This window comes from Tenrec ecaudatus, chromosome 7 (genome assembly GCF_050624435.1).
Source record: "Tenrec ecaudatus isolate mTenEca1 chromosome 7, mTenEca1.hap1, whole genome shotgun sequence".
In the NCBI taxonomy this organism is placed as follows: domain Eukaryota; kingdom Metazoa; phylum Chordata; class Mammalia; order Afrosoricida; family Tenrecidae; genus Tenrec; species Tenrec ecaudatus.
The window spans coordinates 129,626,254-129,651,244 of record NC_134536.1 but is presented as its reverse complement, the minus strand read 5'-3'; the positions used below and the strand labels follow the sequence as shown (position 1 = coordinate 129,651,244).

At 51.1% G+C, this 24,991-nt stretch overlaps 1 protein-coding gene across 8 annotated transcripts in view; it reads right to left on the bottom strand.

The window, feature by feature from the left end:
- TRERF1 (transcriptional regulating factor 1) overlaps positions 1-24,991 on the bottom strand; it is a 262,302-nt gene that overhangs the window by 53,209 nt on the left and 184,102 nt on the right. The gene's annotated exons all lie outside the window — the stretch shown is intronic.

The window sequence follows — 24,991 nt, the reverse complement described above, 5'->3', positions numbered from 1 at the left end:
AAAACACGATAATGCACAGAGCTCCATGAAGCCGGGAAAGCAGACAGTCTGTGACATGATATAAAATTGTTACCGAGAAGTATGGTAGAACAGCCACTGGGAGAGTTCTCAGAGGGACAATGTAGTACGTAGCTTACATCAGGATAAAGTTCCCTGGGGGTTGAGTTGGCATAGAAATCAAAGTTCACGGAGAAAAAAGAACAACGTTGAAAGAAGAGCCTGTTCCCGCATTTTTTAAATGGATGGTGGCGGGATCCGATGGCTATGGTGTTTAGATGCCGTTGGATAAATGACAAACAGTGAGGGGACAGTTGTGTTTAAATAAAGCAGCCCTGTTTACAATGCACTGGAAATTGCGCCTTCTGCAACGTGAGGATCCAATACGTAGATGTAAACTTAAAAGACGTGCGAGGGTGTAAACAGTTTTACAAAATTCTTGGGTGGGGCGTGTGTGATTTTCCAGCAGAAATGGTGGAAGACTAAGGCAGAAGTTGCCTCTCTGCACTGGGAAGCCAGCCTGCACTGGTTTCTGTCCCTTTCTGAACTCTCAGAGGAGACGGGAAATGGGGACTGGAGGGAAGCAGCGGCAGGGCAGGAAGGCTGGCCCACGATGGCTGGACCAGATCCTGACCAGGCAGCTGGGCCACTGGTGCCGAATGGAGCAGAGACACCAATGTAGCTTGCTGTCAGACATGGGGTCCCTCGTGACTCCAGAGCTTGCCCAAATGCAGAATCGCAGCCCAAGCCCACATACCCGCAATATCCGAATCTGCATTTTATGGAGAGCCCAAGGCATTTCTGTGCACATGAAACTTTGAGAAGAGTTGGATTAAGAGGCTCCTGTCACACCCAGGTGGGGCAGGAGCCCTGAACTCGATGGTGATGAGCCCGCGAGAGGGAGGAAGGGAGACATATCCTCTATGTTGGCAGTAAGAAGGGACTCTGCTTCTTCTACACCAGACTCTGCCGGCCCTTCAGGGCACTTCTCCTTTCCCCACACCCTGCCTCCTTTGACATTCCCATCCTGTTGACTCCAGGGCCTCCCTCTCCGCTCAGATCTCTCAGCTCTTGATCTGCTGCCTACTCCACACCACCACTCCCTTGTTCAAGGCCACCCGAAACACCAAATCCCCCCAAGCTGGATCCCGTTCCAAAGTCTTGTCTGTCCTTGACGCGTCACTCTCCCTTAACCAGTCGCCACATCCTATCTACTCTCCCGGCAAATATTTAACTCCATCCATCTTTCTGTGACTCCATAGCTCCTGCCATGCACGTCAGAGGTGGGTCTTCAAAGTGTGCTACCCAGTCCGGCAGCATCAATGCTTCCTGGGAACCTGTGTCCACTCCAGGTCCACGGAATCAGAATCTCTGAGGATAGGTTCCAGCAATCCAGTTATTCTAATATGTGCCTGCATAGATGACCACTGCCTTAAAAGCCACCTTGTCCAGTGCCCCATATTACAGACATACGGAGGCCCAGAGACGGAACTTCACGGCTCAGAATAGTGCCAGGGCTCATAATACGCAATTAAGAAGTGTCCGTTGAACAGAAGATAGGGAGCGAGTGGCAAAACCATGTGATATTTATTGTACATTTGTTATGGGTTGGATTATATCTCCCCAAATATGTGTTGCAAACTCTTCCTCCTAGGACTAGAGAGCTCTGGTGGAGTAGCGGTTATGAGTTGGGGTGCTAACTACAAGGTCAGCAGTTCAAAACCACCAGCTGCTCCTTGGGAGAAAGATGAGGCTTTCTACTCCTAAAAAGATTTATAGTCTCAGAAACTCACAGGAGTACCTCTACTCTGTCCGCTAAGGTCACTGTGAATCAGAATAGACTCAATGGCAGTGAATCTGTTTGTTTTTAGTTTAATCTTCTCTGGATCTCAGTTGTATAGTTCCCCATCTTAAACCTCAAAGGAAAAATAACCATAATTTGTGGTGTAATAAATATCCACTCAAGAAGTCAAAGTGGAGCATCAATGGCACATTGGTGAAGGTACTTGGTTGCTAACTGAAAGGTTGGTGGTTTGAAACTACCCAGTGGCTCCGTGGGAGAATAACCTGGTGAACTGCTTCCATAAAGTCAGACAGTGTAATATATGACAAAATAATAATATATGAATGATGAAGGGTTCATGGGGGAGGGGGAAGTGGGGAGGGAAGGGGAAAAAGAGCAGCAGATATTAAGGGCTCAAGTAGAAGGCAAATGTTTTGAGAATGATGATGGCAACAAATATACATATGTTCTTGACACAATGGATGGATGTATGAATTGTGATAAGAATTGTATGAGCCCCAATAAAATGATTTAAAAAATTTTTTATGGTGTAGGGAATTCTACGGTGGTAGTTCTACTCTGTCATATAGGATCACTATGAGTTGGAATAAACTTTTAAGACACCACAAACATCAGAAACCCAAAGTGCCTGTCATGAATTGAATTGTGTCCCTCCAAAATTTAGGTTGATGTCCTAATCTCTGTACCTGCGACAGTGATCTTGTTTGGAAACAGGGTCTCAGAAGATGGCATCAGCTAATGTAAGCTCCTACGAGAGGGGTGTGGATCTTAATCTTTTATGACCAGTGTCATATTGCAGCTCAAAGCAACCCTACATGATGGAGCAGGACGCCTCATGGGGTTTTCTAGGTTGCAATCTTTACTGGATAACTTTGAAAATTCCAGACCACTTATTCGAGCTCCTATGGAATCAGTACATAGACCAAGAGGCATCATTTCAATGGACTACAACAATATTTGGTGGTTTAAAATAATAATAAGAATTAGAAGGTGGGCCGCAGGATCACATTCTTCTGCAATTCTTGTTTACTCTGTGTGCTACGCAAATAATTCAAGAAATTGCACTACATGAAGAAAAACACGGCACCAGGAGTAGCTGAAGACCTATTAGCAACCTGGAAGCTCCGGATGACCCAATCTGGCTTGCTGAAAGCCAAGAGGACTGGACGTACACCCCGACGAAGATCAATGACTACAGCCTTCAGCACGGATCGACTATACCTCAACCTAGACATCACACCATCATGAGAAATGGAGAAAAGACTGAAGCTGTCAAGGTTTTCATTTTACTTCGGTTCGTGCCCAATAAACACTCCTGAAAACAGGAGTGAAGAAACCAAGCATATTGCACTGGGAAAATCTTCTGTAAAAGACCTTTATAAAATGTGAAGGTGTCTCTTGGAGGGCTGAGTTCAAACCCTAGTGATTTCATTTGCCTGAGTGGCTCTGCCTTGGGCTGCTAAATACAAGGCCAACAGTTCAAAACCACCAACTGCTCCGAGGGAGAAAGACAAGGCTTTCTACTCCCGTAAAGAGTTACAGTATCCAAGACCCTCAGGAACAGTTTCACCCTGACCTATAAGGTTGCTATGAGTCGATCACCCGGATGGCAGTAGTTTATTCTCCCCTGATATAGGTGACAACTGGACAGTGAATAAGGAAGAGTGAAGATTCAATGCCTTTAAACTATGGAGTTGGCAAAGAACATGAAATAAACCACAGGCCACCAGAAGACTGACCAGATCTGTCTCAGGAGAAATACAGCCAGCTGTGTGCGCCTTAGAACAAGGATGGTGAGGTTTTTATCTCACGTCCTCTGGGCATGGTATCGGGTGAGGTCCCTCCCCGGAGAAGGACGCCATGCTTGGGAAAGTGGAGGGTCAGTGAAAAGGAGGAAGTCCCTCGACAAGATGCATGGACACAGCGGCTGCAACCACACGCTCACTCCTGGCAATGACTGGAGGAGCGGCGCAGGGTCAGGCACTGCTGTACCCACTTGACAGGCCGAGCAACCACCTTAATAGGAACAGATCGCTAGATCTCTTCTCCTATGGAATCAGCTGCTGGGGGTTCAAAAGGGCCACCTCTCAGCTGGACGCGTGACGGTTAGCACAACCATGTTCCTTAGAGCGGCCCTAGGAAGCGAATCTAGGCCCCTAGGGGCTCCTGGTGGCTGTGATCCCATTCCCTGCTGTACTTCCCATGACCTGTCTCCCTCACTGGCTGTCCAGTCATTTGGAGGCGCCTGCCTAGGTCTCCAGGGACAGGGACACAGTAGAGGATGGATAAAGGTTGGTTGCTCCAAAACACTGCGTTGGGGAAGTCAAGCCCCGTTCACCTCCCAGGTGCTCTGACCTGCCAGCATGGACTATTTTCTCTTGAGGCCCTGGAGCCCCAGATGAGTGGATCGAGCGCTCTAGAAACCACAGGGCTCGCCCAGCAAGGCGTCCACATGCTTCATCTGGAAAGGGTCTGCGTCAATGTTTTCTGGCCCGCGGGCCAGCAGCCACAGAGGACACAATTTTATTTTGGACACTGAAACGGAATCTCATCTCTGCAAGTGAGGAAATACTGTTTTTCTTCAACCATTTAAATATGTAAAATTAAAAACAAAACAAACAACCCTCCCACCCCCTAAGCTCACCGGCTGAACGTGAACAAGCAGCGGGCTCTACTTAGCCCAAGGGCCATGGTTGGCTGACCCCGTGGTCTAAGGCTTCAAAGCTCTTTCCAGTGTCTCTAGACGCTCAGGGATAGCAAGGGACTGGGGCAGATAGTCTGTGAGGAGGACGGACATTGGTCAGAAAGGGCCATCCTCTGCACCAGCGAGAAAGAGAGAGGAAGTTGACGTTGCCAAGGTCTCAGCGGGGCTTGTTTGCTTACAGACCAGAAGGGCCACACCCTCCTTCTGCCGGACCACCACTGCTTATTTGAGGAAGAAAAGCCGGTTTCCTTTTGCTGATACCAGGCAGCTGCAGACACAATTCCTAAAACCACCAGGCGTGTGTTTTTAGGTTCGTTTTCATGCTTATTTAGGCTTATGTTCGAGCCAACCCTTCCTCTCAGGCCCATCAAATAAATCCCTCTCAGATTCCCCCTGGGGTGTTCGGAGTCCAACCTCCCTAAGCCCCTAGTGGATGCAGGCGCCGAGGAGAGGTCCTCACCAGCAATCTACTCACGGTTTCCTGTATAGCACGGCAGCTGTTTGAAATGCTCTCTGAGTGGTCTTCTAAATCAAGTTCAGGGCCTCACCAGACTCCTGGGGACATCTGCCGGCAAGAGAGATTAGCGCCCAAACCTTCCTCAGCTGGGGTGTTGGGCTCCTTCCGAGTCCTACATGGTCTTACTACTTCCTGCCCCCGGGTTTCATGTTGACTGTGTGGGAGGGTTTCACGGTCATTCTGGGCCCCAACCAGTTACCGCTGAGTCTATCCCAACTCAAGGTGACCCCAAGGGCTGTAGACTGGAACTGCGCTCTATTAGACCAGTCCCTCTTTTGGCCAGCAGCCCAGGGCTTAAACTTTTGCGCCTCTAGGAAGGCCTCTGGGTAACCAAGGGCTTTGGTTTCTGCAACCTCTGGTCTCATCCTAGACATCAACTGTGAAGCCTTTGGAACAAGAGGCTTGACCCACGCTCAGAGTCCTGCTGCTATGGTGGGCGGCACACCCACTTGCTAACTGCCAAGCTGGCAGTTCAGATCCACCAGCCGGCCGCTCTATGGGCGGAAGATGACGCTGTGCGCTCCCGTAAAGATTGTAACCGTTTCATATCTCCTCAGTTTTGCTTTGTCTCATAGGGTGAGCAGGCGTTGGACTCGCCTCGATGGCAGTAGTGTTGGACTTGCATCCAGGAACATGACAATGAGAGGGGGCGGGCTATGCTTCCTGTAGATGGCTCTCCACGTAGGAAGTGAACACGGGAGCAATTTCACTTTCTGGAGTGGGAGGGAGCAGCCAGTCTTGGTTGCCAAGGTCTTTCCTCTGGGCTATCAGCAGTTCTTCACTAGGGAATGTAACATTACAGTTCCACGTGGTTCTTGTACATCACCCCGCTCTCCCTCCCCACACGGGGTGCAGGCATGTGGACCCTGAGATGATGGGGAAGAAGTGGCAGCCTGGGCAGTCTAGGGTGGCTAGTGTTGGATCTTAGTGGGCCCTATTGATTTATTCCTGGGTACAATTTCCCAAACCTCCACCAATGGCTGGGAGCAGGGAGAGAGGTTTGGAATATGGGAGGCATCTCTGTAAATACAGTGTCGTGAAAAGGGCAATGGACTGAAAACAGGACCTGTCATGGACTGAATGGTGCCTGCCCTCTGCTACAATGTGTTAAAATCCTAACCTCTCTCTATGTAACCTGTGTGTATACCTGGGGTAGGAGCCCCCCCGTGGCTCAGTGGTTAAAGTCTGTGGAAATCATCAAGGAATCCAGGAATGTTGAATCTCCCCACCCAAGCGATAACAAAGGGGGTGTGCCTGAGGGTTGCCCCCACCCTCTCCCCGGACTGCGAGGGAACACAATTCTGTTCTCTAACATCTCCTGCTTGAGGTATATGTATGACACGGAACCAGAGTCCTGAAGGGCTCCCTGGTCTTGCTGTGAGACCCTGGGCCAGGCACTTCCATCTGGATCCCAGGCCCGCTGTTTTTAATATCCAGCTAATTGAAGCTAAATTTGTCTGAAGGGAGGCTACATTAAAACCAAGAAACGTTTCTCCTTCAGCGTTGACAGACACGGAGTGTTTGAGATCAGGATTCTACATCGACTGGCATCTGATGCATGTATGTGTCGAGCGTTTAGGAGGCAAACACACCCAGCACGGGCACCCCCACGTGGTGTCCTCTCTTTCCAAGAGATGGAGGTTGGGGCGGGCAGGGGCATGTTAAATGGAGCTAACGGAAGTTAGGAAGCACTGACTGAGCGCTTCCTGTACGCGGAGCATCACATCACACAAGTGTGCCGGAAAGACCCAAGCAAAAGCAGGCTCAAACCCCCTAACCTGGGAGCAGATGCCTGTCCAGTAGGGATGGTTCAAAAGACATCAAACTCAAAGAGAGACGCTAGGTGTATCCTGAGCGGCTTATTCTGTGAGCATGTAAGGAGACCACTCTCACTAAAAACAAACAACAAAACAAGTGGCAGCAGTAGGCCAATTCCATGGCGTTTATAAGGACCAGAAGACCAACCACGGGCTCATGTACCAGGACTGATTGAACGCTGCATGCCCTCTGGAGCTGGTGACCGATGACCAAAGGACCTCCGGCCTGGAGGCTACACGCCGTTTGGTTTTGTGGGTAGGAAAACAAACAAACAAAAATTTAAAAAAACACTTTGAAAAATCAAAGTCTGTGTTGGTTTTTCTCTTCCGGCTGATAGCTATTCATTCCCGTGGATGCGCCCTGGCGAAGCGGACATGATACAAACGCCGACTAAATAAGAGATTGACTCAAACTAATGGGCAGGGTGCACTCGGTCCAAGGTGGGGGGTGCCAGGGCCTGGGGGCTTGCCTGGCCGGGTCAGGTGCCATCCTGGCCGCCATGGGGGAGGAGGGCCCCGCAGGGGCGTTGGGTCAGCCGTGGGAGGGGCGAGGCAGCCCCGTGGAAGCGGAGGGCCACATTCCTGTCGCCCAGAGCGGCCAGCGCGGCCCACGGGGCGCTCTCAAAGCCATCGGATGGTGCCCAAGCCAAACGCGCCGGGACCCCCGCCCGGGGCCCCGGAGATGGGGAGGATGTGCAGGGATGGCGACCGCCCCCCGCTCTTGCTGGAGCGCAGCTGGCGCAGTACGCCAGTAGGGGGCGCCCCAGGGGGACGCAGCGGCGCGTGCGCGCTCCGGCTGGCGGGACCGGAAGTTCCCGGGGCGGAGTCGTCGGCGCCACCGAGCCCACCCGGGGGCCACTGCGGGGGCCGCGGCCGCCTAGGACGGGCGGCGAGTCCGCTGGCCCGAGTGCTGAGAGCTTCGGGGGATTCTGCGGGAAAACTAAGGAGCCGAGGGGCGCTGGGGTCGGGGCCCGCGGGCCTCAGGCACTTCCCCAGCCCCCTCAGGGAGCCGCGCGCACGCGCCCACCCGACGGGCCGGGCGGGAAGCCCCTCCGAGCGCTGCTCTGGACCCTCGTCCGATGGACCCAGCTGGACGCGGCCCCTCCGGCCTTTCAGCTGTCCCCGCCAGCTGGGAACGCTGGATTGGCCCCTTGGGCCCTCGACGTGCTGAGGGAGACCAGCCAGGCTTCCCAGGGCGCAGGGAGCGGGCCTCCTCCCGGGGGCGCAGAACCGGTACTCGGATCCAGGGGCTGTTGTGCGAACAGAACCAAATCATTGGAGAGGCCGGATTGCGTGAAGCGTACGGGTTAGGATCGGAGGAAGGCTTATTAACACCCCGTGATCACGCAGAGGGCACAGCCTGGCTCCTTGAACTGTGGATTACGACCCATTGTAAAGCAGACCCAAATCCTCAAAACTGGACCAATAGTTGACATCACGATAAATGGAGAAACGGTTGACGTTGTCAAGGGTTTTTTTGGTCTTGCTTAGATCCCAGAGTCAGTGCTCATGGAAGCAGCAGTCAAGAGATCACAAATGTGTTGCATTAGGTAACTCTGCTGCACAAGACCTCTTTAGAAAGTATTGAAAAGCAAGGACGTCACTCTGAGGACCACGGTGCACCTGACCCAAGCCACGTATGTGAAAGTTGGACACTGAATAAGGAAGACTAAAGAAGAATCAACACATTTGATGTCCAGTGCTTTCTCCATAAGGGCTCTGGTGGTGCAGAGGTTAAAATGTTCGGCCACGAACCCAAAGGCCAGGTGTTCGACTCCACTGGCTGCTCGTCAGGAGAACACTATGGCAATGTGCTTCTGGAAAGCTTTTCAGCCCGGAAAACCCCATGGGGGTAGTTCTACTCTGTCCTAGAGGATCACCAGGAGCTGGGCTCAACTAGATGGTGATGGGTTTGCAATCTTGGTTTTTGGCTTCTCCATTGTGACCTGAGCAGAGCTTGGCTCAAAGAAGATTTGCTCCGTGTTTATGAAATGTTAACAAGCTTGTCAACCATCCACTCTACATGCCTGAGATTAGGACATGAAGGAGCCAAACTCCTTTCTCAGGGAGCTGATGGGGGCACCTAGGGCGCCGGCTTGAAAGTGTCTCCAACACTTGGCATCCTCCAGTCCCATGTGAGGCCAGGTTAGAGGGACAGGCTGCAGTCACTAGCACGGCAGTGATGAGGGGCTAACACCCAGCTGAGTCGAGAGATGGACCAACGATGATGTGGACTAATGGTTACTAGACACTACCTTCGGGCCAGGAGTGGTAGGGGCCAAGGTCTTTCCAATGACTCCACAGGGCTCGTTGCATAACCCAGGGCTTGCATCCCTTGCAATTTACTTGCTATGCCAATCTCTAGTGACATCCAGTGTGTCTCAGATTCCTGCTACTGTCATGAGCATGCTCAGATGAGTCCCCTAGTGAGCACCCCTGGGTGACATTCTTTAGGATATGGTAAAACCAGGTATGGCGAGATTTCTAGGATTCCCTCTAGTATGGTGGCTCTCAGAGCAAGGTTTCATCACAGGTGATGCATACGACAGCTATATCCTCGGCAGTACTGTTTGATTAGCAAACGACTAAAAGGAACCCGTCAGGTAAGGGACTTGGTTAAGGGAATTAGGGAAGAAGTGGAATTACCATGCAGCTGGTAAAAAAAGGGAAAGTGGACCCTTAAGGGAAGATCTTGAAGTGGAAAAGATGCAGACCAGTGGGATTTGTGTGCTGTCTTTTTGTATAAGAAGTGATTAAATTAAGAATGTGTGGGTGTATGTGTGCATATTCATAGTTGTTTGTATATGTATAAAGAAATTTTGGAACATTCCAAGAAGCTGATGATAGTTTGCCTACAGAGAGAGGGTGAAAACTGGGCAGACTGGGAGAAAAGAGACTTTACATTTTATATTTATACCTCTTCCCAAAATCAACTGATGTAATAAAACAGAAAAAAACCCAACCACCCACTTGTGCACTTCCAAGCAGTACATTCGTATCTAAAAAATTGATTTTAACGTAAAACATAAATGTCTTACTAAAAATCTTTTGAGGCAGGCCCCAGGCCTTTTCTTTGCTTATCCTTTTTTTTTTCTTCGAAATACTACCTTGACATTATCCTTTATGCACCCACAATGCGCCATCTATAACTTCTCTGTTAGGTTCTTTTTAAAAGGAGCTGAAAGTCGAAGACACCAGCAAAGGAAGAGTGACACTGAGCCCTCTTGCCGGCTTCCTCTCGCCCCTCTTCTGCCCGTCCTGGACCTCAGTTTACCCACCCCTGCTTAAGCCACAGTTCTCTTTTGGAGGCATGCTTCCACGAATGTGTTCTTCAAGCACTCCCACGTACTATTCGCGGAGACGGCACGTCGCTTGCTTTTTCGCATTCATAGGTCATCAGTTTGTCTCACATTTAATTAATTTCCATAATTATAATAGCAAGTGCAACGAGCATAAATGGGCTTGGGAGCAAACACAGCTGGTGCTGGTTCAGTCGAGGTTACAGTTGTGGGAAGGAGGCCCAGTAAGACAGTGGGTAAGCACTCAGTTTCAAACAGAACAGGTTTCAACCCAGTCAGCAGATAGTCAGGATAAAGGGCTGAATTTTTACCAAAAATTACAAATTTTTATCAAAAGCTCCTTGCCATCGAGTCAATTCTGGCTCACAGTGATGCTGTGGGGCAGAGTGGAACTGCCCCTGTGGGTTTCCAAGGCCGCCATCTTGGTGGGAGCAGACGGCCAATGGAGGGTTCCCGAAGAGGGAAAGGTTAACAGCCCAGAAAAGCCACGGGGGAAGCTCTATTCTGACACATCGCAGCACTATGAGTCACCATCAACTTGGCCCACAAAAGTAACAAAGACTTTTGTGGGAGAGGGTACCCAGGAGTACTCAGGAGCTATGGGAAGAGGTTACTTGCCACTTAGTTATGAAGTTGGTTCAAGAGACTAGCAAAAATGCTAGGTGTGGATGGATGGGGAGCCATAGTGGGCTACACATAGAGCGGCTTACCACATGGTCTGTGGTTCCAATTCACCAGCGGCTCCAAGGGAGAAAGATGAGGCTGTCTACTCTGTAAAGATGGAACATCTCATAAACCCAAGAGGCAGTTCTGTGTACACGAGGCCACTATCAGTTGGAATTGACTTGATGGCAGCGATTATGCATGTGTGTGGTTGAGTCCTTCATGGTCTTCAATGTTGTGAGTTTACAGATCGGGTCCAGACTCACTGGGGGTTGAGAACCGGATTCCCCATGGGGCTCAGTTGAGGCACAGCAGGTGTCTGGCAAACCCGCAACAACCCCATTTTAAGTGAACAGGCCTCTTTGTCCTTGAAAGGTAGGATTTCCGACAGGCTGACATCATGTTTTCCTTTTCACACGAGGAAAGGCAGGGAGGTATGTAGACTTTTCTGGAACATAAATCCTGAGTCTGGGCCTCAGCAGCTCCTGCTTTTGGTAGACCCCTATGACAGGTTTTATGTCAACTTGCTCGGGCCAGGATTCTCCCATGATATGGTCAACTCCATGATGGGATCTTCTGAAAAGAGGCCAAGCAGTTAATCTGGTCAGTCTTGATACAATTGAGGGAGGTTCAATCAGGGTGTGGCCGACTCCTCCTAGGAACTGACAGTGTGTGGACGCTAGTTCACTCCTGCTGCTGGATTTGGAACCCGCATCTGGTTCGTCAACTTCCTGTTACATGGTCTGCTGATCCCAGGGGCCATCAGTGGACTGTCAAGTTGGGATTCATTCAGCCGATTTCTGATGTATTCAGCTTTGCATCCACCAGCCTGTGGTCTTCCTGCTTCAGCTTCCTGTTAATCAGCTGCTGCATCAGCCCCAGGAGTCTGAGAAACCTGCAGCTTAAATCTGACCCATGGCCTTGAACCACACTAGACTTCTTAGATCTCCTTTTCTATACACATACATATGCATATACGTACAAGCATCATTGGTTTTACTTCTCCAGAGAATCCAGCCAAACCAACCCCATCAACAATTTTGGGATGATGCCGCAATCTCAGCTTGAACCATGACCTGAAACCAAACGTCTTGGTCCCAACAGATGCCCCTGACCCTGGTTTCACGGATGAAATGGAGGTGTGCACACATCTAGCCTCTCAACTTCTGTCCCCCAGCTTACCAGCAGTTACTCTGACCTCACCCCACCCACTCCTCTCCTGACTCAGTTCTCTTCACAAACCTCACGGGAGCAGAGATGCCCTTCTTCTCAGAAACATGGAGCTCCAAGAACCTGCCTTCTCCTCACCCCCTCACTCCCAATGGACTTCTTGCTCACTTGTGGTCAGTCTCGCCTCCCTTGCCATCTTCTCTCATTCTCACTGCCTACCCCCACTGGTTTGCATCTAATCTCTGAACAACAAAACCCCAACATAACCAACCCCACACCTGGTGTCGTCATGTTGGTTCCAACTCATGTATCAGAGCAGAACTCTGCTCCATGAGGTCTTCCATGGCAGAGTATTTAGGGAGTTGATTGGCAGGCCAACTGAGATACCTCTGGGTGGACTCGAACCGGCAACCTTTTGCCTTGCAGCGGGGACCATTCACCATTTGTGCCACCCAAGGATTCACTGTAACAAACTACTTATGGAAGGCTCATTGTGGACCAGGCATGGTGGCTATAACAGAGGGCAGCAAAGAAACACATGTCAGCTCTCAGGAGGCTTGCAGTCGGGGGAGTCAGGCAGAGACCATGATGAGTGCCGAGAGAGAGAGAGAGAGAGAGAGAGAGAGAGAGAGAGAGAGAGAGAGAGAGAGAGAGAGAAACCTCAGAGGTCAAGGAAGGATTCAGAGTAGGTCACCTCAAAGATGGGATTTGAAGGCCGAAAAAGACGTTCATTCTCATCATATTGATTCAGACTCCTAACACCCCTGCAGGATGGAGCAGAATTGTCCCTCTGGGATTTTCAATACTTTAAAGCTTTGTGGGGTCACTCACTGTTTCACTTACTACCACGGAATCAATTCCAACTCATGGCGACCCTATAGGACAGAGCAGATGGCCCCTGTGGGTTTCTGAGACGAACTCTGTACAGGAGTAGAAAGCCTCTTCCTCCCATGCAGGTGGTGGTCAGCAACTTAGCGGGTAACTTCTGCATCACCAGGGCTCAGGGAAAAACTCAAGTAGGGGAAATAAGGCATGGCACGTTGGGTTCCAGGCAGGGTCAAGGGCTGCATGGGCAGAGGTCCTGTGGCAAGTGGGAATATGGGGGCAATAAGGAACTAAATGGAAAACGGGACGGCCGGAATGGAAAAACAGGAGCATGTGATGAAATTGCATGGAGGCTGAGGTTAGATCACGCTGGGTAAAGCATTTTATCTTTATCTTAGGAGCAGTGGGTGAGGGAACCATCAGAGTGTATTGAGCAGAGTGGGTGTATAGGCGAGAGAGAGAGAACACACATGATCTGATTTCCATTTTGAAAAACTTAACGCTGCCCAGGTATCAGCATCTTTCTCTGCAAAGGGCCAGATCATAAAGATTTCAGGATTTACAGCCAGGAGGCAAAATCCAGGCCACTATTATGAAGAAAATCCACTTTAATTGACGAAGTTGTCATTGTTGGGTGCCCTAGATTTGACTGGGACCCTACAGGACACAGGGGACCTGTCTTATCGGGTGTCTGTTTTAGGTCGCCATCTTTAGAGACACAGATCTCCAGGTCCCGTGTTCCGTGGAGCAGCTGTGGGTTCACATGGCCCTTTCCGTTAGCAGCCAAGAACGTCACTAGTACACTCCCAGAGTTCTTTATTTATGATGCTAAAATACAGGCTGCTGGTGGAGTCCAATTAACGGACTATAATATTGTATAAGACAGGTCTACTGAGAAGAATGGGAGCTTTTGCTTCATTGGGATTCCAAGTCAGGACTGCCTATGATCCAATTCGCTTCAAATGCTCATCATTTGAATCCAGTTTGGCTCACTGGTTGTACAAAGCCAGGGAGGGTGCTGGCTTCGGCCTGTGGGCCTTAGTTTGTTGACCTGGTGTAGCTAAGCGAGGAGCTGGCGAGACTTCTGCTTGCACTTGGGATGCTGGTGAAGGGATGAAGCTGGTAGGACTTAGTGTGGAATGAACATGAGGGACAGGAAGGCATTGAGTTATGACTCTCAGATGGCAGCGTCACCAAGGCGGAAGCACTGGGAAATTCCGTGCTCAGCGTGTTGTGCTGAGTGTACTCTGAGGAGCTATTCCAGAGGCTACTCCACGCCTCAGGGAGGCGGTAACTGAAGGCAGGGCTGAGAAGAAATGCCTGGAGAGTAAGCGAGAAGGGGCCCAGGACTTGACCTGCATGCTACCAATTTTCCCACAATGCGTGCTGCTCAGAGCTGTTTTGCCTGCCTCCTCCAATAGGTAAGGCCATCTCCTGGGAGGGCCTCGGTCAGCCCTGTCTCCACGGGCCAGCGCAGCACAAGGAACGCAAGCCAGCTGCCACTGAGCTGACTGTGGCTCACAGGGACCCGTATGTGCCGGAGTAGAACTGTGCTCCATGGGGTTTTCAATGGATGGTTATTCTGTCCCCACTGGGTGTGGGAGACTCAGGAGGGGAAGGGAGGGAGGAGAGGAAAGGGAGTCCCTTTGCTTTCACAGGTAAACAGAGAAGAACCTCTCCAGTCACAATAGAAGCCAATACCCCCCCCCCCACTTCCAACAATGAGCTGACATCTCTGGTGGGTGATCTACAAGAACTACTTTCAGAAGGGTCACTGGGACCCTCCCCAGCCACTGTAAACCATCGAAGTGTCACACACACACACACACACACACACACACACATCTTCCTTGGAACATGATCTGTGGTGATGACATACTGACAACATACCCATCAACTGTCAGTTCAATATGTCCAAATATTATGCTCCAGCATCCAGAACATCTTTTTTATTAATTAAAAAAAAAAAGCTAAGTGACAATCCTGTTCACAACAACAGCAGAGAAGGGCAGAAAAAGCCACATGTTAAGGATAATTAATTTGACAACCCCCCCCATTACTTTCCCTTCCATTCTTCCCCTCCCCCCCTTTAAAGAGAACAGTCAAATGCTCATGATGCCATCTCTTTAATAAACCTGGGACCCGGAGGTCCAGGCTTAGCTGTGCCATTGGCCATGGCATGTGTTTGTTGGATACAAATGGAATTCAGAGGAGAACGAATGGCCCTGGTCCCAGCTGTAAATCCAGGGCCTCAAGTGAAGTCTCTGACAGAAGCATCCATCAACAGCCAATGGAGGCACCGTTCTTCACAGTCACATTCTAGAAAGCACCATCCAGAGCAGGGGCACACACTATTTTAGTTTGCCCACTGCCGTAAGTCCATGTGGTCAGAATGATTTTCTCCATTGGACAGATGAGGACATCGGTAAGCAAAGTCACACAACTACTGACAAAGGGCTAGGCTCCCCACCCTCTGATGACAAAGAATGGAACTCCCTCTCTGATCTTCTGCGGATCTGATTAGCATGACACCACTTCCCCCTTTTTCTGGTCTTGAGCTATTTAGTTATTCTTCTGAAAAAGTCAAGATCGCCACCTTAGACCATGGCATCGATGTGCCCCAGGATCCAGCCATCACCTCCTAGCACCTTCCACCACGCAGCTCACAGCCATGCCTGAACGTGCCCGGGGCAGGGAGCTGGGCACGTTTATACACATGGCATCGACAAAACCCTTTCTGGACTGCAAGGGCGCAGCCTCGTCTATCTGGGAAAGTTCTTCATCGGGAACACCTCTATGGTGAGAAGCAATGAGGTGCCGGATAAGCTTTCCTTCCCAGGAATACTGAGGGCGCGGAGACCAGGGGTCAGACATTAACATCCCGCCCGCTAAGTGCACACACCCAGGTGGGCCAACTTAACCTTTCCCGGGCCTGGGCACTGCCACCTCTAAGAGAGGAACTAGCACTAGGTCTTGTGCAGATTAAATAAGAGAATGCCAGAGACAAGGCTGGAGGCTCATCAGAGGGTGAGGTTTCTGTTGATTTGTTTTGACTTGGGTACAGTTTTAGATTGTGGTGCTCAATGACTCAGCCCCGATGCAATCAGTTTGGTTATTTGTTTCCTGGGCAACCTTGGGCTGGCTCTCCCTTTGTTTTACCGAGCAGGCAGAAGAAACACGGGGCCCGGGGGCCAGGAGTGTCCAGCAGTGGACACAGTAGGAAGGAGAGAGACCATCGCAGTCCGTGGACTACCTTAGCAGCATGGGCACCACTACACGGGAATCCATTCACATGCCTCCACAGGACGACCCCATGACATCCAGGCATGGCCCCTCCCTTCACTGTCCCGTTCACCAGCCCCAGAATCAGAGCGTCACGTGCCTAGCTCAGGGTTGCTGGCAGCTTCCTGGGGGCAGGGCAGTCTGACCTGGAGAGTTTTAGAGTACTGCATGGGCCAGAGGGACTCAAAAGGTACAGAGGGGGAAGGCAAGTGGGGCCATTGATTAAGCTGAGCCCTCCGACTATCTTTTACCAATAACGAAGGCACTCTCCAGCTTTCTGGGGTCTAACTCTCCAGCAGTTTAAACCTCAGGAGAGGGAAAGTGACATAATTACTTACGGGCCACCTACCCCTGAGCGACAGTCTAGCCATGCTAACCAATGAAGAAGCCAGTTTCCAGGGGTGTGCCTCAGTTGCTTGCGGCACATAACTCCCTCCTCAGAAACCCTATCTAGGGGGGTTATAGTTGGAATCAACTCAAAGGCAGTGGCTTTGGGTTTTGGGGGGCACGACATTAAATAAAGAAACGATATTCTACTTCCTTTCCTGTTTCAGGAAGGCCCCAGATCTGATTCCAGGAAAGGGGCTATTTCCTGACTTAGTGACGGTGCCTCCACCTGCCTGCCGAAGCAACCGCCTCTTTACAGGAACCGCGGCCCTTCGCAGGGCTTGGGGCTGCCTCCGAGAGCCAGCGAGACTTCCCCCAGTGCTCCTAACAGCATCACGCAGATTAAAAAGGAAACGCGGAGGCCGACCCAACCCTTTCCAAGGGAGCCCGGGTGGCACCGCGGATTTTAAGCACAGGGCTGCTTACCAAAACGTGAGCGGTTCAAAGCACACCAGCCACTCTGCAGGAGGAAGATGCAGCCGTTGGTTCCCATGTACACTAACGGCGTCAGAAACCCGGGAGAGCCGTTTTACTCTGTCCGATTGGGTCACTAAGCGTCAGAATCTCCTCAGTGGCAGGGGGTTTGGCTCAGTTTTGGGTGAAACTGAGGCTACTGGTAGATCAGGAGTAGAACGCATGCCTTCTATGCACCGGGGTTTGGTGCCCACCCAGCCAACGCATATCTCCTGCACAGCTACCACCTGCCTGTCCTCGGTGCAGGCTTCCACGTGGCTAGGCAGCTGAATGGGTCTCCATGGTGCTCACAGACTAAGTCAGATGAGGAAGAAAGGCCTGGCAATCCACTTCTGAAACCCTAGGGAGCAACAAGGTCCAATGTGCACTGGACCCTGTGACTGGCTCAGGATGGAGCAGCCCTTTGCTGTCAGGGCCAACGGAAAGGCAACAGACATCTGTATTTCACACCCGCCTCTGGGACGCAGGTGATAAAGGGAGTGTGTCTTCTCTTTTTGAGCAGATCAAGGAGGCTTTAAGGAAAGGAGAAGGTCTCAAGAATCACAGGGACCATGACCTGAGGGCAACGGGAGCTCCCAGGAACCGCAAAACAAGTGTTCCTAAAACGAGGCCAGAGTTCCCGCAGGTCCAAGTGTTCCCCCAAACACAAACAAGATGGCCTCGTTGAAATGGGGGAGAAAGGAACTCCGGTTTATTCTTATACCGTCTATAAAAATGTCGCCGCTCTCTCTGAATAGCTCCTATTCCCCCCCCCCCCTTCTCACTCCCCACTCTTGGTGTTCTGGTCCCAAACCAAGCCTCCCACTCCCCCACCCCTGATTCTATGCATACAGACAATCTTCCTCTTCATGGGCCTGTCACAGGAAATTTAAACATCCTCAGACGGTCTCCTTTAAGCCAACTTCCCCTGCCCTCCACCCCTACCCCTCACCCAGCTGCTGTGTATTCAGGAAACACAAACCCAATAGACAGATAACCTGGACCAAACTGAAAAAGGGACCGGCCCTGTGACCTCCCTGGGCAAATGACTTCCCCTCCCCTCCCCGCCCGGAGCCTCAGCCCCGGCCTCAGCTTCCAAAGGAGGAGGAGGTTAACCTGACAGGCTCCCAGGGTGTCCCCTCTGGCTTGGACCTGCTAAAGCTCCGCTGGGTGGACATCCCCAGGCTCAGCCTATCTCGGGGACACTTGGCAGTCCTAAGCGGGGACACCAAGGCAGGAGGGATGCTCACCTCGGACACCTGCCCTGACGCTTCACCTCGGTTCTGCCATCTTCTGGGAAAGGGACGAGAATGAGTGTGGCAGGGTGGGGGGCGAACCCCCACATGGCTTGAACTCTAGTGATCATGTGCTCATTTTTCTTTTCTTTCTCTTTTTTAAGAATATACACTAATATAATTAAGATGATTAGGATATTTTCAGAAGGGAGAAGACCAGCCCACCGTGAGAAGGCGCCGGAGGCCAACTGCCAGAGCAGCTCTGGTCGCCTTCATTTAGAACGCGTTTGTCTGGGCCTTTATGTGATTCCTCTGCCCGGGCGTCCCCTGTCTCCACGTGGCTATCAGATGTGATCCAGTAGGAGAGGTCTCCGACTCACAGCAGCCTTATGGGCCACAGAACGAAACGCTGTCTGCGCTGGCACCATCTTCATAATCCTTGTTATGTGGCAGTCCACTGCTGCCTTCCAAAGGAGCCTTGGTGGCGTAATGGTTATGCGCTAGGCTGCGAATCGGCAAGGTCAGCAGTTGGAAACCGCCAGTCTCTCTATGAGAGAAACATGAGGCTTTCCCCTAAAGAATTTCGGTCTTAGAAACCCACAGAGCAGCTTATCCTGTCCTATAGGATCGCCATCGGGAAATCGACTCGGCAGCAGCGGGCTGGACTAATTTATTTAGTTTTTGGTGCCTTCCGACCTTGGGTGCACCGTATCAGATACTGTTCTGTTTGGAACGGTAGGGTTTTCATTAACTAACTTTTGGAAGGCGATCACCAGGCCTTTCTTCCTGGTCTGTCTGCTTAGTCTGGAAGTTCCAGGGCTTCCAATATCACGGCAAACTGACATGGTGCCTGTCTTCACAGAGAACCACAACAGCCCTGCACCCCAATCCTCAGACAGGCCCATGCATGCTGTGCCCCACCTTTCTGGTCCCGACAGAGCCTCCTATCTGCAGTGAGGACCCCTTGTTCACTGTGCAGGGCTGGGCCGACAAGGAGAGTCTTTGGCACCGTGGATGAAAAGGACCTACTGTACCAGTTGAGCATGCCCAAGGCCAGGCCAGCTGGATGCTGTCCGCAATCATCCTGGCTCACAGCGCTGAGCAACCAGAGTGGAGCAGGGGCAGGAAGCATGACTCATCATCGGGAGAGAGGCTGCTAGTGGGCTGAGGTATGCTGGAGGGGACAGGCTGTCAGGGAGGGTGAGGGGAAGTTGGCTATTCATCAGGGAGTCAACAATACCCAGGACAGCACCCTGGGAGCTGTGGAAGAACAAAGAAGGCCTCTCCTCACCCCAACATCTAGGCTCAGGCTCCCCAGAAACCCTCTACACATTTGAGCAACACCTAGGTCAAAAAGACATAGGGCTGGCTTCTGATGATTTGGGTGACTGGCAGGTTGAACTTGAAATCACCACTCCTGTTTTACAAAAATGAGTTGGTGCTCCCAAATAAACATTCGTTAGTGAGGCCAAAACCCTAGGCTTGTCAGTCCACTGTGGCAGTTACATTTCCTGTCACCTTGAGAGGTGGAGGGCTGGAGTCTAGCCTGTCAATCAGGTCACAGCCTGATTATGTCTTCTTGGTGGCGTGGCCTTCTCATGAGGATCCTGGGGATTTCCTCTCTCTGCTTCACCTTCCTGCTGGCGAGCCTCTCAAAGACCTGCACTAGCCCTGTGAAGACCCACCCAACCTTGGCCCCAGCAGCCTGGGATCTTCCCGCATTCCACATCAGTGCATGTGGCTTCAGGAGTCTGAAGAGGGACTTATGGGCTAGTAACCGACGTAGGGACTTGATCTGGACTGGGCTGGGATGTTTTCTTGATACCCAATGACTCTTTGAGATACAGCTCTCTCTTATACATAGATGAGCGTCCCTGGATTTGTTTCTCTAGTCACCCCGGCCTAACACCCAAGGGCCGCCATGTTCATCAACCTTGAGGGGTCAGATCCATTCAGAAAACCAGGGCAAACAAAAAACCATACACTTGCAATATGCTCACGGGGGCGAGGGGGGGTGGTTCATTTTAAACACAGCGGTGTATACGAGGGGGCTTCAAAAAGTATGTGGAAAAATGGAATGGCATTTCCCCACCCATGTTCTCACGCTCCTCCCTCGTACGTTCCTGCAGAATCGAGAGGGCGCAAATACTCTGAGAAGGGGAAGACCCAGGATGAGGAGTGGCTGCCTGTCAGTCTCCAGAGCCGCCCCTCACAGGCCTAGTGGCTGATTGATCCCCACTGTGGCTCGGCAGGCACCTGGGTCCTTTCGGGGTGGGGTGGGCAGTGGGCTCTTTTTCCTGAGTGGGTTTGGCCCCAGAGAACGCCTGTGAGGCTGACGTATCACAGAAGCTGGTTGGGGGGAGGGGCGCTTGCTGTACTGGGGTTCCACGCCTCCTCAGAACTCCCATCTCTGGACCTCAGTGCACACCTGCACATCCAGAACACACCCTTAGTGGTGGGCTCATCCCTACCCGTAACCGCTGTCATGTGGCCTACTCCAAATCACGGAGACCCCTGTGTGCCAGAGCAGAACAGCGCTACAGGGTTCCCAAGGGCTGATGGGGGGCGTGGGGTGGTGGTGAAGTCGATCGCCAAGCCTTTCTTCCAAGCCACCTCTGGGTGAATGAAACCCCCCAGCTTGCCAGTCAGCAGCCCAGTGCTTCACGGGGTGTGTGCCCCTCAGGGACGCCTCCTCCAGGAAGACTTCCCTGATTACCGTATATACTCGAGTATAAGCTGACCCGAATATCAGCCCAGGCACCTAATTTTACTGCAAAAGCTGCATTTAAAATGTGCTGAAACACGTATATGGTACTTACTGTGTTCCACTCCCCACCCTCCACTGGCATTGTATTCTCTGAACATCTGTCCCTTAGCTCTATGGAGGGCAGGGTCATATGTGCTTTAGGCATTTCTGTACGACTTTTCCAGCACGCCCATCACTGCGGGTGAATAAGACTTATCAGTGCAGACTATATCTGTACTCAGCTATCGGAGTACATGGAACCATGTGGCTGCTAAGCTCGAGGTCAGCAGTTCAAACCTACCTACCGGCCGCTCCTCAGGAGAAGGAGGAAGCCATCTGCTTGCCCTCTATGAGGCTGCTATGAGTCAGAACCATCGCCCCAACAGTGGGTTGTCTCTGTTAAAAAAATACTTCTTCCCCAGTGTGTATAGTCCAGGGCCACGGCAAACATAGGCACTGAGAAAAGAGTCGCTGCCCAGTAAAGACACAAACCAAGAAGCCATGCAACTCACCTGCTGGGAGGGAGCTGTGAGATAAAACATCTCCCATCAGCCAGGAGGAGGGAGAGCAAGCGCAAGTGAAGTCCACACCCCCTGGTAGGACACGCCCCAGGGTACTAGAGGGGTAGGGTATCGGGGACAGGGTTCTGGCCCCATAACCAGAGAGCTCTATCCCTTCCCCAAACCAGTCATTCCACTGTTTTCTACCTTCCTTTTTTTAAAACAAAACCTCCCCTCTTTGGAGGTCGTCCTAGTGAGGCCGGGACACCTACATTAACACCACGTTTCTGCCTCCAGCACCATCACATGCTGCATGCCAGCCCTATCCACCAAAATCCCCACCTTGCAAGGGCACTGGCTGGACCCAGCCTGGCCTCAGTCAAACAATAGTAACTACCAGAGACTGAGAGCTTATTAGGAGCCAGCACCATGCCATTGAATCTGGGGCACTCAGAGAGGCTCATGCTAGCAATGCGGGGCCCTCTCCCCTCTCCCTCCAAAGCCCTACCAAGCGAAGCACAGTGCTTTGTGGAACCTCCCATCCCCACCCCCTCAGGCACAGAGAAGCCCCTAGGAGGCAGGGGCATGAGAGTGAGGGGAAGCGGGGTCTGGATAAGATGTGCGTGGGCTCTGGCTCTGGGTCCAGGGGTCCTCCAGGGAGTGGGAGGGAAGCAGGAAAGTTGCTGGTGATGGCTAGAGAAACAAACCACGAAATATGCAGAAACCATTTCCTCTCTTGAGGAAGATAAACAATAGATTCATAAACAAATTTTACAAAGCTGCCCAGCTATTTAAAGCATTCTGGTGGGGAGGATTCATATCCTTTGTGAGGCAGAAAGCTAATCTTGAAGAAACGGTTGGGGGGGACAGTTATCTTGGGGAGAGGCGAGGGAGGTGATATTCCTTCTCAGGCATTCACTACCTGCCCTGGGACTTTAGCCAGTTACATGTTTCCTCTGAGTCTTGGTTCTCTCTTCTATTAAAAAGAATTAGTAGTTTCTGCACCCTAGGGTGAAGAGCCCTCCTGGCGCTGTAGTGTTTTACAACTCGAACGGGCAGCAGTTCGAGCCCACTAATGGCCCCTCAGGAGCAAGATGGGGTTTTTCTGCTCCTGTGAAGATTGGGAGCAGCTCTGCTTTGTCTTCTAGGGTCCCTCTGAGTCCCAACTGGCTCGATGGTAGTGTCTCTGGACGGCCCCATAGGGCTATTGTGGAAAAGAACTGGACTGTGTTTTCTAGAAATAGGGTAGGCGTCTCAATGGAAAACAAGTTACATGCTCGATACAACTCCCGTAGAAATAATGTTAGACGTGGCCGAGCTGGGAGACAACGGAGGACTCCTCAAAGCGGAAAAACAAATGGAGAGCAGGAATCCGGGGAGGTAAATGGGCACCAAAGCTGGTCTTTCCCTGTGGGTTTTCTGTTACACTCTAGGAATTCTAGTTCCCCCACTTGAGATAGTTCAGGAAACAGGAGCAAACGACTAGAGACCCCTCCCAAGAGCTGGGACTCCAAGTGGCCCCGCCCGCAGTGAGTGAGAGCTACAGCCACGTAAGATGACGGGATGGCAAGGGAGACTGATCTTCTTGCTGAGAACACCTGGGGGAATCTCACCCCTGAAAACATAAAGCCTTAAGCTGGACCTCACCCGAGTTCGCAGTCTGGAATCTTGCTATGTGTGTAGATTAAATAAAGGCCACAACTAGATAATTTCATTTAAAGTGATTTGGTTTGTCCCCTCATCCATCCAGACGGAATTTCATAAACATTCTCTTTGGAACAACAACCAAAAAATCAACTTCAACTGAGAAGTCTCAAGAAGCTGGTCTCAATGAAAACGAGCAGCTCACGGGCACCAATGGCACGAAAGAAAACCACAAGGCCAAGAGGCAACGGATGGCAGAATCTGACCCACAAAGCCATCGTATTCGGAAAAACACCAACCTAACATGCAAAGTTTCCTTGCAGTTTCCTCCACGATGAAAAAAAATTTAAGAAGCCTTTGTCGTTATGAGCAAGAAATATGACTTTGAAAAATGGCCAAGCAAGGCATCAAAGACCCAGAACAAAAAGTTCTATCAATGTGAATGAGGGGGAGTGCGGAGTGGAGACCCAAAACCCATCTGTAGGCAACTGGACATCCCTTTACAGAAGGGTCACAAAAAAGGGACGAGTCAGTGAGCCACCGAGGAAACAGACAACTCTCCTCTAGTTCTTTAATGCTTCCCCACCCTCCCACCCGGGATCCCAGGTCTACCTTACAAATTTAGCTAGACCAGAGCATGTACACCAGATGGGACAGATAAGAGGTGGAAACACAGGGAATCCAGGACAGATAAACCCCTCAGGACCAATAATGAGAGTAGTGATACTAGGAGAGTAAGGGGAAGGTGGGGGGAGGATGGGGGAACCAATCACAATAATCTGCATAAAATTCCCAGGAGGGACAGCAGAAAAGTGGGTGAAGGGAGACATCAGTCAGTGTAAGACATGAACATTTTAAAAAATAAATTATCAAAGTTTCATGAGGGAGGCAGGCGGGAAGGGGGAGGGGGGGGGAATGAGAAGCTGATACCAAGGGCTCAAGTAGAAAGAAAATGTTTTGAGAATGATGGTGGCAGCAAATGTCCAAATGTGCTTGACACCATGGATGGATGGATGGCTTGTGATAAGAAGTGTACGGACTCCTAATAAAATGATTTTTGTAAAAAATGGCTAAGCACACTTGGAAAATAATGGATCAAAACTTCCAGAAATGAAAATACACCTGACAGGAAAACTCCAACAGATGGATTAAACAGCAATTGAAAGACAGTGAGAGACGTGGAGATAAAATATATATATAATACACCAACAGAGGTTAAGAGACCAGAAACTAGACTGAGAAGGTCTAACTGAAGAGTCAGAATGTTGACACCAGGAATAGGCACTAGCCACGGACAAAGCACGTGAAATCTTCCAGAATTGTTGGGAGGCTTATATTTCGCTCTAGGAATCGGAGCAGAGCTCAAGCAGGATAAGGGCAGGCAGTCTTTGCAGAGACCCATCAACAAGAAGCAGAAGAACCCTCAATGCGTCTGCCCCCACCCCCAACCAAAAATCCCCACACATCGTTAATGTAGCTAGGGAGAAGTGCTGACCACTTACAAAGGAACAGCAGTTAAAACAGAGGGGCAACTTCCGCGCAGCAACATTCAGAGTCAGGAGGGGGACCAACGTCTTCAATGACACAGAGAAACGAATGGCTCTCCGAGAAAACCGGGTGCCGGGGCAGAGTCTGACAGCGCCATCAATCACCCCCAAACTCCCTGCCACGAGTCGACTCTAGGACAGATCAGAGGGCTCTGTGAGCTTCTGAGACTGGTGATGACAAAATTCTCACCATGAAAACCCAGGGCGCTTCAAAAACAACACGGCTTTCTAGAAGCTACAGAGGACGGCAGACAGACAGACTGCCTGCACCCCTCCCGATGGGGCGCGGGGTGGGAAGGGGAGCACAGTCACAGCGCCCTGGAAGACGGGGGGCATTTTACAATGCGTGCAGAACAACGTCGCCCGGATTTAGACCCAGGGAACAAAGGAGGGTGCAAAGC